Below are 17,039 nucleotides of genomic sequence, written 5' to 3'. Positions count from 1 at the left end.
GTATTGGTGGGAAGTGTTGTCCCGTTTCTAATATGGCAGGCCCAACTATGGCAGAGCTTATTGGTGTAAGAGAAGCTCTAAGTTGGCTAAAGGACAAAGGATGGCTTATGCGAGTGGAATTGGAATGTGCTTGTTTAATGGTAACACATCCTAGCCAATAATTCTTACTTGGGTATTTTGATTCTTGACTGTCGAACTCTTATAAATGAGGTCACTGAGTTAATTGTTCGTTTTGTCAAAAAATCAGTCAATCATTGTGTTCATTTTCTAACTCAAGCGGCTGGTTTTATGTCTCATTATTTGGAGCGGGTCATATCTCTCCAAATATTATTTGTGAAGTTCTGAATTTTTATTCTTCTAATATATAAACATTTGCTTTTTTCAGAAAAAAAAGTAATAAAATAAAAATAATGATACATCAATGATAGCTTCTAAGATATCCAAAGACTACTTTTAGAGAAGGGTTAATTGTGTCTAGGGTTTTTTTTCCTTAGGGGTTGAAAATGAGAATTAATGTTATATATATAAATATTGCATTTTTTTACTCTAAATTAGCATCTAAATAGAAAAACTATCTATTCATATTTTGGATTGTATGTCAAATACGTGTAAAATTGTTTCTTTCGGATTTTTTTTCGGACTTTTAACTAAACTGAACATTCAGCCAGTTTTAGTAGTATTTTTAGGGGATAACACTTGCCTATGCTTGGTGTATGGGACCACTCATATACCAGGCCAATCAAAAAACATTTTTTAAAAATTATTATTACTTTATCCTTTTTCTTCAATAAATGATTAAAAATACTCTTATTTGAAAACAAACTCTTATTGTTTAATTTCCGTTACTTGCACCTTTTGTCTAATGCGATGACTCTTGTCCAACTTTATGTAACCACACATCATCCATCTCAGCATTCGCATCTCTAAATAATATTCATCTTATGAACATATTGAATATTCGTTATTGTTCAGTATTCACTACCAAACAACATTATTAGTCTCACAACCGTAGGAACGAAAATAAATAAAAATTTTCATTTCGAAAAAAAAAAATTTGGAATTGAATGGATTGTATTTTTAAATTCTAAAACATTTTTGGAATGAAATTGAAATAGATGATTTCAATACTGAAAACAAGTAAAATGCATACAATCTTATATGCAATTTTTATTATTTCAGTTGTATTATGAATTATCATAATTAATAAATTAGTCTCATTATTAGTAAATTTCTTCATTTTTTATTTTACCATGAGCCGAATTAATTTTTACTATTTTATGTCATTTGGAAGCATCAAATCAGCTTTTAGTTAGCCACTAATGTTGTTGGCTGAATTACTCTTTACCCACAAGTTGGTTATAATTATCTTATTACTTTTTTTTTATGGCTTTGGCGATGAAAAGGAAGGTTGCCCTAAAGCGATGTTTTGGACAGTTTCGCATCTAAAGTCGTATAAGGAAGGTTGCCCTAAAGTTACACACTTTCGCATCTTCTCCTCCACTCACAGCCGTGCACATCCAATCAAAAGACCACCAAAAAGTAACCAATCAAGGGAGCAACCAGCACTTATCAAGAAGAAGAGGATGAACTTGCAAAACCAATAAGAAGGAGAGATGGGAGCTGAATCAAAAAGTCTTGGGCATCGAATTCAAGGACGGTAGCAGGAAAGGAAGAAAAATCCAAGTGTAACTTTGTATGTATTGCCTTTATCTCTTTATTTATATTGGAATATTTTTATGAATATTATATTAATACTCACGCATGACTAAACTTTAAATCTAGTCATGAGAACTATTTATTAGATTAATGTGTTTAAGAATGGTTTGATTTATTTTTATATATGCCTATAGTTTCTTGATTTAATACATGTAATCTTAATGTGCAATGTGACGGGAGTGGGTATAAAGCGGAAACAACCCTCTTCGAAACCATATGAGGCAAACTAAAAACATTATCGAACAAATCAATAAACTGACCTCTTGAAGCGCAGAATCGCTCACCGGTCTTCTTTCCAGAGATCTTGGAGTCACCCACGATCTTCTGCAGTAATTCCTAACTATCTCTCTTTTGGAACTCTCTGAGTGGCAGAGAATAGAATAACGTGCGTATTTCTATTCTTAGGGTTTTCCAATCTTATATTAAAAAACCTCTTTTCGATTGGAAGATATTTTTTAATATAAAATAAATTAAATAAAAAATTATTTAATTAAAATAATTATCAATTATTTTAAAACTAAATAATTTATCTATTATTTAATACACCCTTAACTTTCCAAATAATTAGGGCACTACAGGGACCGCAGGAATAAAATAAATCAGGCTACTAATTATAATAAGAACCTATGTAGACCAACATATTCTTATTATAATTAATCATGAATTATTCCACTAAAAACTCATGACTGAACTCCTTATTTATTTTACAATTCCACAACATAATAAAATAATGTTCCCCGCGTTAAGATTACAGATGCTGTCATTTAAATAACTTACTGACAATTTATTTAAATCACAATATAACTTTAAGATTGTCGCTCAACTTATTTCATGTGTCGGATTCAAAATCCACCTGCAGGGTTTACACTATGAAACCTTATAAGCTTACTTAAAGTGCATCATCAATCTCTAAACCGAGACATTGATTCTATCATTAATTAATATTTCACAAACACAAAAAGCTTTGCCCAATTCACCGAGAATATTATTCCAATAATGAAACTCATCCTTTAATGAATCAAAGCATAAGACAATCAATGTTTGCTCATATTAAAATAAATCAAGATTAAGAACAATAAACATTATTTCTAATGTCTTAGAGAATATGTTTAACAGTCAGTATTAAACATCCATTCTCTACTTGTTCCAATTAAATACATACAAAATGTACTAATCACAATTATTGTTCATATGCTAATAACATTTATTTAATGCAAATTTCCAATTAAATACAAAGAAATAATCGTCAATAGAAAATCATTCATAGCTATACTATTACATATGCATGGTTAATAGTATATCTCTATCAATCTCCCACTTAGACTCATAACCATGCATCAATAACTTTAACTCTCATTCCTTCTACATGACTGTCAAAAGTCTTTGCTGGTAAGCTTTTTGTAAAAGGATCTGCCAGGTTGTTTTCCGATGCAATCTTTGTCACTACCACATCTCCCCTTTGAACTATGTCTCGTATCAAATGATACTTCCTCTCAATGTGTTTTGCCCTTTTATGGCTCCGTGGCTCCTTCGAGTTTGCAACTGCCCCACTATTATCACAATAAAGTGTAATAGGCAATTGCACTGAAGAAACTACGCCTAGATCCATAAGGAAGTTCCTAAGCCATACAGCTTCCTTTGCAGCTTCAGAAGCTGCCACATATTCGGCTTCCATGGTGGAGTCAGCAACACAAGTTTGCTTAATACTCCTCCAACTTATGGCTCCACCTCCCAAGACAAAAACATTACCAGAGGTTAGAGTCCTTATCAGTCTGAAAATCTGAATCTGTATACCCAATGGGTACAAGATCGTCAGATTGATAAACTAACATATAATCCCTAGTCCTTTTCAAGTACTTGATTATATGCTTGACTGCAGTCCAGTGTTCTCGCCCAGGATTAGATTGAAATCTGCTAACCATGCCAACAGCAAAACAGATATCAGGTCTGGTACACAACATTGCATACATAAGGCTTCCAACTGCAGAAGCATATGGAACTGGCTTCATGTTCTCTATCTCCTCAGGTGTCTTAGGACATTGGTCCTTAGATAGAGTGATTCCATGTCTGAAGGGAAGAAAACCCTTCTTGGAATCCTGCATGCTGAAACGAGCAAGAATGGTATCAATATAAAGTGCTTGAGATAAGCCAATCATCCTTTTCTTGCGATCTCGCATAAGCTTAATCCCAAGAATATGAGCAGCCTCTCCCAAATCCTTCATATCAAAACGTTGGGATAGCCAATCTTTGACAGAATTCAACATACCTACACAATTCCCTATAAGCAGAATATCATCCACATATAGTACCAGAAAAACAACCTTACTACCATTCCATTTCTTATACACACAAGACTCATCATGACACTGATCAAAGCCAAAACTTTTAATCGCCTGGTCAAAACAAGTATTCCATGACCTAGATGCTTGTTTAAGCCCATAAATGGACCTATTCAATTTGCAAAGCAAATTTTCTTGTCCATTGTTTATGAAACCTTCTGGTTGCTTCATATAGATGCATTCATCAAGACTTCCATTTAGGAAAGCTGTCTTGACATCCATTTGCCAAATCTCATAATCATAATGAGCTGTAATGGATAGAAGAGTTCTAATAGACTTTAGCATGGCTACTGGTGAAAAAGTTTCCTCATAATCAATCCCTTCTTTCTGAGTAAACCCTTTCGCAACAAGCCTTGCCTTATAAGTTTGCACTTTACCGTCTATACCCCTCTTTTTCTTATAGATCCACTTGCATCCGATGGGTTTAACCCCTTCAGGTGGTTCTACAAGTTCCCAGACTTGATTAGAGTACATGGACTCCATCTCAGATTTCATAGCTACAAGCCACTTATCAGCATCTTTATCTTGTAGTGCTTCATCGTAACAGACAGGTTCAATATTCACTTCTTCAGGGATTCTATCAAAAGCTTCTCCCAAAAGTGTATATCGAACCGGTGGTCGTCTAATTCTCCCACTACGACGAAGTACTACAGGTTCTGCAATCACACCTTCATCTTGCTGTGGCTGTAAAGCCGGCAAGTCCATGACTGGTGGGACTACATCTTGATCATGTTCTGGAACTTCAACATGTCTGTCATCACCAGGAGGCAATGAAATGTTAGAAGCCCCAACATTGTGCTCCTATATATTTGGATCAACAGCTGCCACTTCAGTTTCTACATAACTCCCACTACTTTCAGGTGGTAGTGAAATGTTAGGTACTGAATATTCAGGCTGATGTTGATTTACTGGTCGACTAACATTTCTTCCACTACAACTAGGCAATGGAATGTCAGCTCCAACCATTGATGGTTTAGGTTGTTGTTCTAATGGAAAGGTTCTAGTTGGTATATTTTCTCCTCTCAATTCATACAAGGCTAATTGACTTTTGGGAATATGGTTTTTAATATAGTCCTCCTCAAGATAATGTGCATTGGTGCTAACAATGACCGTTTTATCTTGAGAACTATAAAATAAACCACCTTTCGTTCCTCTAGGATATCCAATAAAGAAGCATAAGTCTGTTTTTGATTCCAACTTATCTGCTTTCCCTTTCAGCACATGGGCTGGACAACCCCACATCCGAACATGTCTTAGACTTGGCTTTCGCCCAGTCCACAGTTCTGTAGGAGTTTTAGGTACTGACTTAGATGGAACCAAATTCAGAATATATGTTGTTGTTTCTATGGCATACCCCCAAAACGAAATGGGCAAATCTGAATAACTCATCATTGATCTAACCATTTCCATAAGCGTCCTATTTCTTCTTTCTGCTACACCATTTTGTTGTGGCATACCAGGTGCAGACAACTGTGAAGTAATTCCTTGTTCTGATAAATAAGTAATGAATTCCCTAGAGAGGTATTCGCCACCACGGTCAGACCGTAACGACTTGATATATTTTCCATGTCGTTTCTGCCTTGAACTCTTTGAATTTCTCAAAGCATTCAGACTTACGGCGCATCAGGTAAATGTATCCATATCTTGAGTAATCATCTGTGAAAGTCACAAAATACTCAAAACCACCCCTAGCTTGGACACTCATTGGACCACACAAATCAGAATGAATTAATTCAAGTACATCATTAGTTCTATTACCCTTTATAGGAAAAGGCCTCTTAGTCATTTTACCTTCTAAACAAGATTCACAGGTTGGTAGTGCCTCCACTTTCAATGAACTCAATGGTCCATCCTTGACCAACCTAGAAATCCTATCTAAATTAATATGACCAAGCCTTAAATGCCACAAATAGGTATGACGAAATTCAATAGGACGTTTTCTTTTCAATGGAACAATGACATCAAAGTTATTAACTTCAGAATTAGGAATTTGCAGTTCAGGTGAAACTTTGAAAATAAAAAGATCATCAATCATTGAGCCAGAACATATCATTTGTTTTCTAAATTTAATAACGACAGAATCATCATAAAATTCATTAAAACAAACCGAATATCCATTCTTGCTCAAACTAGAAACTGAAATTAAATTCCTTCTAATTGAAGGTACATATAAAACATCCTTCAAAAAAAATGTTCTATTATTCTCAAAATTCAAAGAAACATTTCCTATAGCTAGAACTGCAACTTCTGTGCCATCTCCCAGAAAAATGCTTACATCTCCTTTATTTAGCTGATGAGTTACCTGAAACCCCTGCAATGAATTGCAGACATGATTAGTGGCTCCAGAATCTACACACCATTGGAGTGTAGTCAACACCGCTAAACAAGTTTCAATTATCAGCATATAAAACAGAGACATACCTTGCTTCTTCTTGGCTAACCATCTTGGACATTGTGACTTCCAGTGCCCAGGTTGCTTGCAGTGAAAACACTTACCCTTAGGCTTTTTCACAGCAACACTTGCACTAGTAGATGCACCACTTGTTTTAGGCTTAGCCTTGTGAGCATTTTTCTTCTTCTTACCCTTGTTCTGGGCAGAAGAAGAACCTCGCTCAACATTAAGCACAACAGGTGCAGCTCCTTGCTTAATGATAGTCTCAGCAGCCACCAGCTCATTCAGCAACTTAGACAGAGTGAAATCCATCTTATTCATGTTATAGTTCAAACGAAACTGCTGAAAACTGGCTGGCAAAGTGTTCAAGATCATTTCTATCTGTGTAGCATTGTCAACCTCAGCACCAAGAACCTCCATGTCATTCAGAAGACTCATCATCTTCAAGACATGAGTTGTAACTAGAGTTCTCTCCTCCATTTTGGAAGTAAGAATCTCCCTCAGTGCATTTTGCCTTGCTGCACTAGTTTGATCTCCAAACATCTCCTTGAGATTTTCGAGCATGTCAAAAGCTGTGTCCATCTTCTGATGCTGATGTTGCAAAACATTTGACACAGAAGCCAAAATGTAACATCGCGCCATCTCATCAGCTTTAACCCATTTCTGGTAAGCTCTGGTGACCTCCTCAGAGGCACCCTCACCGGGTTTTTCAGGACAAACTTCAGTAAGCACAAACTTATACTCCTCAGCAGTAAGCAAAATGTCCAAATTCCTCTTCCAGTCAACATAGTTTGGACCCTCAAGTTTGTTTTGGGTTAAGATGTTTGCAAGGGGACTGAATGATGCCATTTCTATATCATGCATTAAACAAAAATAGCATATCAATAATAAACATTGAATAAATCAAAATTGCAAATATACAACATTGATATCACAATTCAAAAAAAAAATACACATTCACAACATTCATGAATAGCAACCTCGATGGGAGAATTCAACCAATCACATGTTTTGCATATTATAATTAGATAAGACCGGCACATACTACTCGATGGGAGATAACATGCCTCTTAAATTAACATTAATGTGTGAGAAAATATTACATCTGATTCATGTCACTAATTAATTTACTCAGATGGAGAGTTAAATCAATACAGACAAATTAGACTAGTTCAGTAATTATATTAAAACATGACATCCTCCGATGGGGAAGAAATGCAAATAATTACAACTAGAAAGTAATAAAAAACCACTCACAAATTAATTCATATAATTAAAATAAATTAATTATAATCAAAATTGCAAAACAATATATTTTTTAAGACAATGTTGCAAATAAAATTAACATTTTTGGTTGAAAATGTTAAAAATTTAGTGTTCTGGTCTATTTATGCAAAAAAAATTAAAACATTCTGGGTTTATCTTAAAAACAGAAAAATTCTGGGCCATTTCGCAAATTTCAGAACTTGTTTGGACTATTTTTCATAAAACAGAAACTATTGTGCTAAAATTGCAAAAACCGAAAATAGTCTAGGCAATTTTAATAAAACCAGAAACAATCAGGGTCACTTTATAATTTAAATAACTCCAGGGGGCCAAAAAGGAATAACTGATACTTTCTGGGTCAAAATTTTAAAAAAAAATTAAAGTCCAGGGGTTAAAATATAAAATTTAAAAAATAGAGGGACCAGACGGGAATTTTGGCAAGCAGCAGCTTCTTCTTCACGAAGAAGCCCTAGCCGCCGCTGCCCCTTTTCCCTTTCATTGAAAACAGAACCCAAAAAAAAAAAAAAATATATATATATATATATATATATATATATATATATATATATATATATATATATATTTTTATTAATGCCCATTAAAAACCACAGTTTCAAAAACAAAGGTTGTATCAGGTACTGCACTTTTGTGCTGCTGTCCTTCAAAAACTCTTGAAGCTCTCTTGTAACCATGTACCAATCAAACAATCAAAACAGATTATAGATACACGATTGAAACATGACAAAATAGCCACCATCATACAGTTTTGTATGGCTCTGATACCAATCGACGGGAGCGGGTATAACGCGGAAACAACTTTCTTCGAAACCATATGAGGCAAACTAAAAACATTATCGAACAAATCAATAAACTGACCTCTTGAAGCGCAGAATCGCTCACCTCTTGAAGCGCAGAAGCGCAGAATCAATAAACTGGAAAGAGATCTTGGAGTCACCCACGATCTTCTGCAGTAATCCCTAACTATCTCTCTTTTGGAACTCTCTGAGTGGCAGAGAATAGAATAACGTGCGTATTTCTATTCTTAGGGTTTTCCAATCTTATATTAAAAAACCTCTTTTCGATAGGAAGATATTTTTTAATATAAAATAAATTAAATAAAAAATTATTTAATTAAAATAATTATCAATTATTTTAAAACTAAATAATTTATCTATTATTTAATACACCCTTAACTTTCCAAATAATTAGGGCACTACAGGGACCGCATGAATAAAATAAATCAGGCTACTAATTATAATAAGAACCTATGTAGACCAACATATTCTTATTATAATTAATCATGAATTATTCCACTAAAAACTCATGACTGAACTCCTTATTTATTTTACAATTCCACAACATAATAAAATAATGTTCCCCACATTAAGATTACAGATGCTGTCATTTAAATAACTTACTGACAATTTATTTAAATCACAATATAACTTTAAGATTGTCGCTCAACTTATTTCATGTGTCGGATTCAAAATCCACCTGCAGGGTTTACACTATGAAACCTTATAAGCTTACTTAAAGTGCATCATCAATCTCTAAACCGAGACATGGATTCTATCATTAATTAATATTTCACAAACACAAAAAATCTTTGCCCAATTCACCGAGAATATTATTCCAATAATGAAACTCACCCTTTAATGAATCAAAGCACAAGACAATCAATGTTTGCTCATATTAAAATAAATCAAGATTAAGAACAATAAACATTATTTCTAATGTCCTAGAGAATATGTTTAACAGTCAGTATTAAACATCCATTCTCTACTTGTTCCAATTAAATACATACAAAGTGTACTAATCACAATTATTGTTCATATGCTAATAACATTTATTTAATGCAAATTTCCAATTAAATACAAAGAAATAATCATCAATAGAAAATCATTCATAGCTATACTATTACATATGCATGGTTAATAGTATATCTCTATCACAATGACCCGAAAATTTATTTTCACTAATTTTTCATTTAAAAAATTTAATCATAAATTCTAACCAATGAAATTCAGTGGAAAATAATTTTATTATTGCCAACCCAGACCCGTAAACTAAGTGGAAATCTTGTAAATTCAAGCAAAAATCCAAAATTGAGCCAAATCCACCTTGAATCGGACCAAACTAGCCCATAAGCAATTAGAACTGTCTAGAAACCCGTAAACTAAGTGGAAATCTTGTAAATTCAAGCAAAAATTCAAAATTGAGCCAAATCCACCTTGAATCGGACCAAACTAGCCCATAACCAATTAGAACTGTCTAGAAGTGCAGAAATCCCCATTGGGTCCTAACCCCCTGCTCTCCTTCCCGTTAACGCCGACCCCAGTAGCTCACCCCTCCCGTTGGTCTCGTTTTTCCGACGATGCTAGCCATCAACCGACGAGCGTGATCTCTTCTTCTCCTTAGCAACAGCTCCGATCACTGCTTCCCCTATCTCCGGCCTGCCAGTCTTAGCACAAAGACAAGAGAGACAGACTTCGATTTGGTATCGCCAGCCAACCTCAAGCAATTTTTGACTACTGTTCAATTAGGTAAGTCGATTATCCTCCCTCTTCACTTATTTGCAAGTTATTTTGTATAGATTGGGCGAATTATTAAAGGAATTGATCAAATGGAACTTAGGGATTTAAGGACAAAAATTTGGATTTCGTTAGACATAGACATAATTTGTAGTGGTTGGCTATATAACTGAATCCCATATGGAATTTGCTATGTTTTGGCATATGAGTTGCAAGATTCTGGAATCATGGCACCTCCAGCCACCACAAAGGGCAGCGACGGCGGAGGCTCCGGTGACCGGAATTCCTCATAGACAGTATGTTCCAATTTTTATATAGATTCTAGTTTTGCAATTAGTTTTGTACTTTGATATTGTTTTGTGCTCGAATCCTTAGAGGACAAAAATAAAAAATTAGGCTTCTAAGCCGAAAATATCGCAAAAACTTAAATTAAGGAGGGATTATATGAACTGTGTAAGCTTTGTTTGGTAGAAATGCAGTAGCTAATAATTTAGAATGATTAGAAATGACTATTACTTTGATTTAAGATGTTTAGTGTTATTGATTCCAAATATAGATTATGATATAAGGATAAATATAAATGCGATTACAATTAGTAGTGGGTAAAAAAATATTTAGTGTTAATTATCGGTCAGTATAAATCGATATATATATATACATTTATGTAAATATTGATGTTATGAATCCATTCCTTAATAGTCAAAGATCCTACAATTTCATAACCTGTAAACTTGGATATGGAAAATAGAGATTTCTCTTAGAATGACAACAACTACAAGGGAATCTCCTTGGTCTTTAGTTGAGTTAAGCTAAGGATTGAAGCTATGAACTGATTTCTTGAAAGATGATGAAGAAACTGATGTGTTTATTGTAGGTTACAAGAAAAAAAAATATAGAAACTAGAAACAAGATAGTGAGTAGAATATAGGGTTAGATATAGTTTGGGATTTCTGTGGTTATAGCTGCTTCTATTACTTTAACTTTAAGGATGATGACATGAGAAGTAATCCAGTATATGAATTCCTTTTCAAATGGTGAATTTGTTAGCTAATTTTTATGTGATGAATAATAGAATTCTAGAATCGTCTAAACGGTTATTGAATTGTTTAGCTTTTTAAATTGTAATATGAATAGAGAATGTAAGATTGCAAGTTATTGGTGATTATTGCGATGGGCTGTGTGGATTGAATGAATATATAGAGAGTATTTGACATTATCTTAACCGGTAGAGAGTCCTATTTTTAGGTGAGGCTCTGTCGAAATTTCGATAGAATCTAGGCTAGTTATATTTAATGGATAAGTTAATAGGTTTGTTTGGAATAATTCTTTAATTTGATATACTTAAAATAAATCTCTTTATTTACTTCAGTTCTTTCCTTTTGCATTTATAATTTATTAGATTGTCTGAGTTTGTCCATCGCTCTTGCAAATCAAAAATCCGAGAGCTTCCTCTCTTGATCACTGTGAATAATAATAAAGGGCGCACTACCATCTGCATCATGTATAGTTACATTACCACATAATGCTATAATTACCTATTTATTTAATTAGTAATTAATTATTTTTATAGCATAAATATTCATTACTTTATACTTAAGTATATATGTGTATATTTATGTGTTTGCATAACAATATTTGTTTATTTAATTTTCTTGCATTTAAATGCCATGTTTGATTAGATGTGTTGTGATGATGATTTGCCGTGAGTGTGGAATTGGGATGAAGTGGGTCACCATTGGGTTTATGAGGGCGGTCTTCGATACTGTCGGCCATGTATGGGCAGATTGGCGCCCCCGTGTGGATCTGATGATATAAATTATATGGAAAACCATAGGGTGGCCTCCTGTTGGTATGGAAAGAAAAGAGAGCATAAAAAAAATGAGAGGGGTGGTCAAGTGAGGATTAGACCGATCAGCCATGTATGGGGATCGGCTTCCTGGTGCACACATCATGAGAGGATGGGCCATGTGTGAGGACGACTCACTGGGGGTTTCGATGAAGCCACTGACCAATTTCCACTTGCTTGATTATTTGAAGTTGTAATTACTTGTGAGTGTTGATGTTGTGCCATATGCTTGACTGGTTGTGTGTTCATTTTAGTATTTTAGGAAGAATTTCATGTGAATGCTTGTGTTATGCGATATTTATTATTCATTATAAAGCTCATTTCTTTGTTTCACTTTTCCAGGAAGTAGATCCTTCTTTGTCTCAGCTAAAGCTCTGTTTCCTTCACCACAGAGCTAGAAAGGTAATTTCCTAATTCCAGTAATTATTTAAATTGTGAGCGTTATGTATAAGAACTTATTTATTACGGTTTGATATTGAACCCCGCAATTGTAGGATCATAATAGTTCCAATTATGTACGAGTGTAATCATATTAATGGATAATTGTAGGTTGATGATTTAGAGAACTATAGGTGCATATATGGACCGTTAGCCCATATCATAGATAATGTGTAATGTAATTGGGCCCAAGTTATAAATTATTTGAAATGTTGGATTTGGGCCAAGATATAGTATAATCATAAGATTTATTATATAAAATAGTATGGGCTTATTGTTCCTTTGGTCTAATGTGATGTGATTGAATATAGTGATTCAAGCTTACTACGAGCCTTGGGGGCCTTATGCTTACCTAGGCCCTAGTGCTGGTCCGGCCTATGGTTTCGGGTCATAACATAATGCCGGTGGATATATTGGATCTCATATTTGTATGATTTTAGACCGACTTGTATGATTAGAAGATTGACTTGTTAGTCGGAACTCATGTGTTAAACTTAGAAAAATAAACCTTGGGATAGACTAGATTTCTTTGAGGGCCAAAGGATTAACACCAACTTATTGGGTTTCAATCAATGTAGTGCCACGAAAGTAGGTGTTATTTGAATTCTAACACGTTCATTTAGTCTTCGAAGAGGAACTTGAATATTATAGGTTAGTCCTCCTTCAGAAACTGGCATAAACCATATAATCAACCATTCACGGTATGCGTTAAGCTAATAAATATCCCATAGCTAGATTACCTTGATATTTGATTATTCAAACTCTTAAAAATTATTAGCTTAATTTACTTGCTTTAATTTTTTGTAGTTATTTAATATTGCTGCAATTTTATTTATTGCTTGCCAAAATATTTACGGTCTTCCTAATAATTGTTGAACATAAAAATTAATAATCTATTCCCAATCCCTGTGGGTTCTAGAATCTTTTTCACTATGTTACTTGTACTTCCTATGCACTTGCGAAATATGCATTCATAGCCCATCAAATTTTTGGCACCGTTGTCGGGGATTGGTTCCTCGAATAGATATTAATTTGATTATGAGACAATTAATTAGGAAATTTTCTTTTAATATTATTTCCACAGAAAACAAGGAAGAAAACAAATTTTAAAATTTCTTTCTTGATAAAGTAAAGTACCTCCATATATTTTCTATTTAAGTTATTATTTCTATTTTCAAAAACCAATATATGTATATATTTAGTAATAATAATAATATTATATATATATATATATATATATATATATATTATTTAACCCTTTTCTTTTACTTAACTGTTTACTGTTAGTCATTTTTTTTTTTCCTTTTTCAAATTCTATCTTAATTTTTATTTTCTTTTAGTTAATTAGTTTGATTGATTTTCAAAAAAAAAAAAATAATAAATAAATAAAAAATAAATAAAAAAGTAATTTATTTTGAATTTTCAGGTTATTTTATTTTTATTGTTTTAGCGAGCTAATCTTTTATGCTAAGATCTAGAAGTGCAGAATTAATACTCTTGATCTAGAGATTGAAAGAACATCTCGTGTTATAAGAAGGGTGAACCTGAGATATCAAAGGAGAAGATGAAGTCTGATAACCAGAAGATGTGTGATAGGCGTTATTCTTATAGTATTTTTAATATAGTTTTTATTAGGAATTTTAGTAGTTTTAATTACTTTAATTAGTTTTTATTTAGTTTTATTTATATTTTTGTTCAACGCTTCCTTGAATCATCATTTACTTGATGTTAAGAAAATTTGTAGGTTTCGGCATAGAAAATAACAAAATAAAGCAAATTCACTCAGGCTCTAGTACGCCCTGCATGTGCAATCCAACATGTCCGTGCTAGATTCAAGGAAAATCAAGTGGAGACTCAGACTCTAGCATGCCCGTGCCTAAGAGGACCTCAGGGCGTGCTTAAGCCCTAGTCGTGCTATGGGGCACGCCCGTGCCATAGATTCTTCTCCGGACGTGTCGCTGAGCACGGCCTGTGCTACGAATTAGGTGCTGTCTTAAATCGAGAAACACCAGCCAGTTTCTATAACTTACATGGGCCCACCTCAGATATTTTCCTGACGTACAAATCAAGATTTAATCCTATTCAGGAAGATGAAAAGTCCTAATTGAGAAGAAATCCAAAGCCCAAACCGTTTCCTATCTCCAGAAGGATTTCTTACTTAATAAGGATTTTATTTCCTAAACGAAGTCGGATTTTTTGCCAAGAAGTCTATATAAAGAGAGGAGCCATTCATTGTAGATATCTCCAGTCTTTGACAATTCTTGTTCTATTGTTGCTTCTCTCTCTAAAAGACTTCAAGCATTCAAGATTTGTGCCAAGATTCAAGGAAGCCGTCCACGTTATTTGTTGCCTAGTTTTTATCTCTAAACTCTTAAACTTGTTTTATTCTTTCATTATTCTGATTGATTATGGAATTTTATTCAAGTATTATTGAGTTTTTAATTACTATGTCGAACTAAATTTTCATACTAGGGATTTGATTTAGCTTAATTTCTTTTCCAATTTATAATATTAGATTTGTTTTTCTTTGTTCAAAGTATAATTTATTATTAAACTTAATGCTTTCAGGCAGAGTTTCTCTCTTGGATTGATTTATTTCATTAATCACTATCAGGAAAAGGGTTTTTGATATGAAAAAGGTAATAAATTACATAAGAATAATAATTTGATGCGGAAGCTATATGGTTCGACTCATGGGGGTTTTCATAAGTTAATGACCTTAGGTTATGAGTTCACAAAACAAACAACAAGACTTAATGATTTAATTCATGTTTGATTACGTTATTGGAAGATAGGTAATTAGATTGGATTAAAATAGCAAACAAAACATCGGGAGAGCTTGTTAGTGATTTTAGGGTTGTTTCTTCGACTTGAACAATTAAAATTGATTAACGAACTAATAAAATAAATTGGATAAAGTTAAGTGAAATCAAAATCTCTAGTGGCTTTAAATCCTTGATTTCTTTTCTTCAAATATTGTTGCTTGATTTATTTTTGTTCTAATAAAATTGATTAATGAACTAATAAAATAAATTGGATAGAGTTAAGTGAAATCAAAATCCTTAGTAGCTTTAAATCCTTGATTTCTTTTCTTCAAATACTGTTGCTTTATTTATTTTTGTTCTAATAAAATTGATTAACAAACTAACAAAATAAATTGGATAGAGTTAAGTGAACAATTAAATTTCTTACAATAATTTCCCTTGATTACTGTTTAAATAATAATACGTTAACAGCATGTTGGTACTTGATATACAATCCCTGTGGAAATGATATTCTACTCATTCTATATTATTTGTTGCGATTTTTGTACACTTGCAAAAATTTCACTGTCAAGTTTTTGGCGTTGTTGCTGGGGATTGGCGTTATCAATATTAATACTAATTACCCTATTATTAATTTAGACATTTATTTATTTTTTGTGTTTTATTTATTTTTTTCTAGAAGATTGTTTCAGGTGTTTATGCAAAGAAGATCAGGTAGGACTTAACTCTTGATCTTTGATCCAGTAATCGAAAAGACTTGTCGTAGAAACAACTCTGCTAGAAGAGCACGTGAAAGCAAACCCGAACAGCAAGCAGACATGACTGATCAAGTCAATCTAGAAAACATATCTTTACCTCAGCATCCTGTCCGCACCTTGCGAGATTACACAACACCTTCTCTCAATGGAACAACCTCGAGCGTCACTAGACCTAGGGTGGAAGCTAATAATTTTGAAATTAAACCTGCAATTATCCAAATGCTTTCCACCTCAATTCAATATGGAGGTTTACCTAGTGAAGATCCTAACGCCCATATCACAAATTTCTTGGAGATTTGCAATATCTTCAAACAAAATGGTGTTTCTGAGGATGCCATAAAACTAAGACTCTTCCCTTTCACTCTGAGGGACAAAGCACGATCCTGGTTACAATCATGCCCTGCTAGAAGTTCTACAACATGGGAGGAATTAGCCCAAAAATTTTTAGCAAAATTCTTTCCATCTTCAAAGACCACAAAACTACACAATGAGATAATGACCTTTGTCCACCATGATCAAGAGAGTTTGTACGAAGCTTGGGAAAGATTTAACGACTTATTAAGCAAGTGCCCACATCACAGTTTGCCTAAGTAGTTACAAGTACAAACTTTTTATAATGCATTATCCCCTAACATTAAAATTACTCTAGATGCAGCTATAGGTTGATCTTTTGAAAGAAAAGAAATTGATGAGGCATATGACCTGATAGAAGAGATGGCAAGTAATAGTCATTACAAAAATAGCTCCGAAAGAAAAAAGTCTACAGGGGTCTATGTAACGCCCCAAAATTTTCAAATCTTAAAATGATATTATTTTATCGGGTCATGAATGGTGCTACAGAGAGGGGGATAATATTTTATTTAGACCCGAGGAAGATATTGAGTATAATTAACTATGAATGGATAGTGATTTACCGGTCCATGAATAGTACAACCGGTCTGTCAATAGTACTACCGGTCCAGGAGTCGGTATTATTTTGGTCCGGAAA

The 17,039-nt window shown here is 33.6% G+C and overlaps 1 non-coding gene across 1 annotated transcript; it reads right to left on the bottom strand.

Annotated features, from left to right (window-relative positions):
• Positions 1–16,528: 16,528 nt before the first annotated feature.
• Positions 16,529–16,635, bottom strand: LOC149497519 (small nucleolar RNA R71). Its single transcript, XR_016320277.1, has one exon. It is a non-coding gene; the product is annotated as a small nucleolar RNA R71 (small nucleolar RNA).
• Between the last annotated feature and the right edge of the window lie 404 nt (positions 16,636–17,039).

Source organism: Jatropha curcas, chromosome 3, assembly GCF_041381405.1.
Source record: "Jatropha curcas cultivar XTBG-Jc1 chromosome 3, XTBG_Jcur_1.0, whole genome shotgun sequence".
NCBI lineage: Eukaryota > Viridiplantae > Streptophyta > Magnoliopsida > Malpighiales > Euphorbiaceae > Jatropha > Jatropha curcas.
This window is presented reverse-complemented; position numbering and strand designations above follow the sequence as displayed.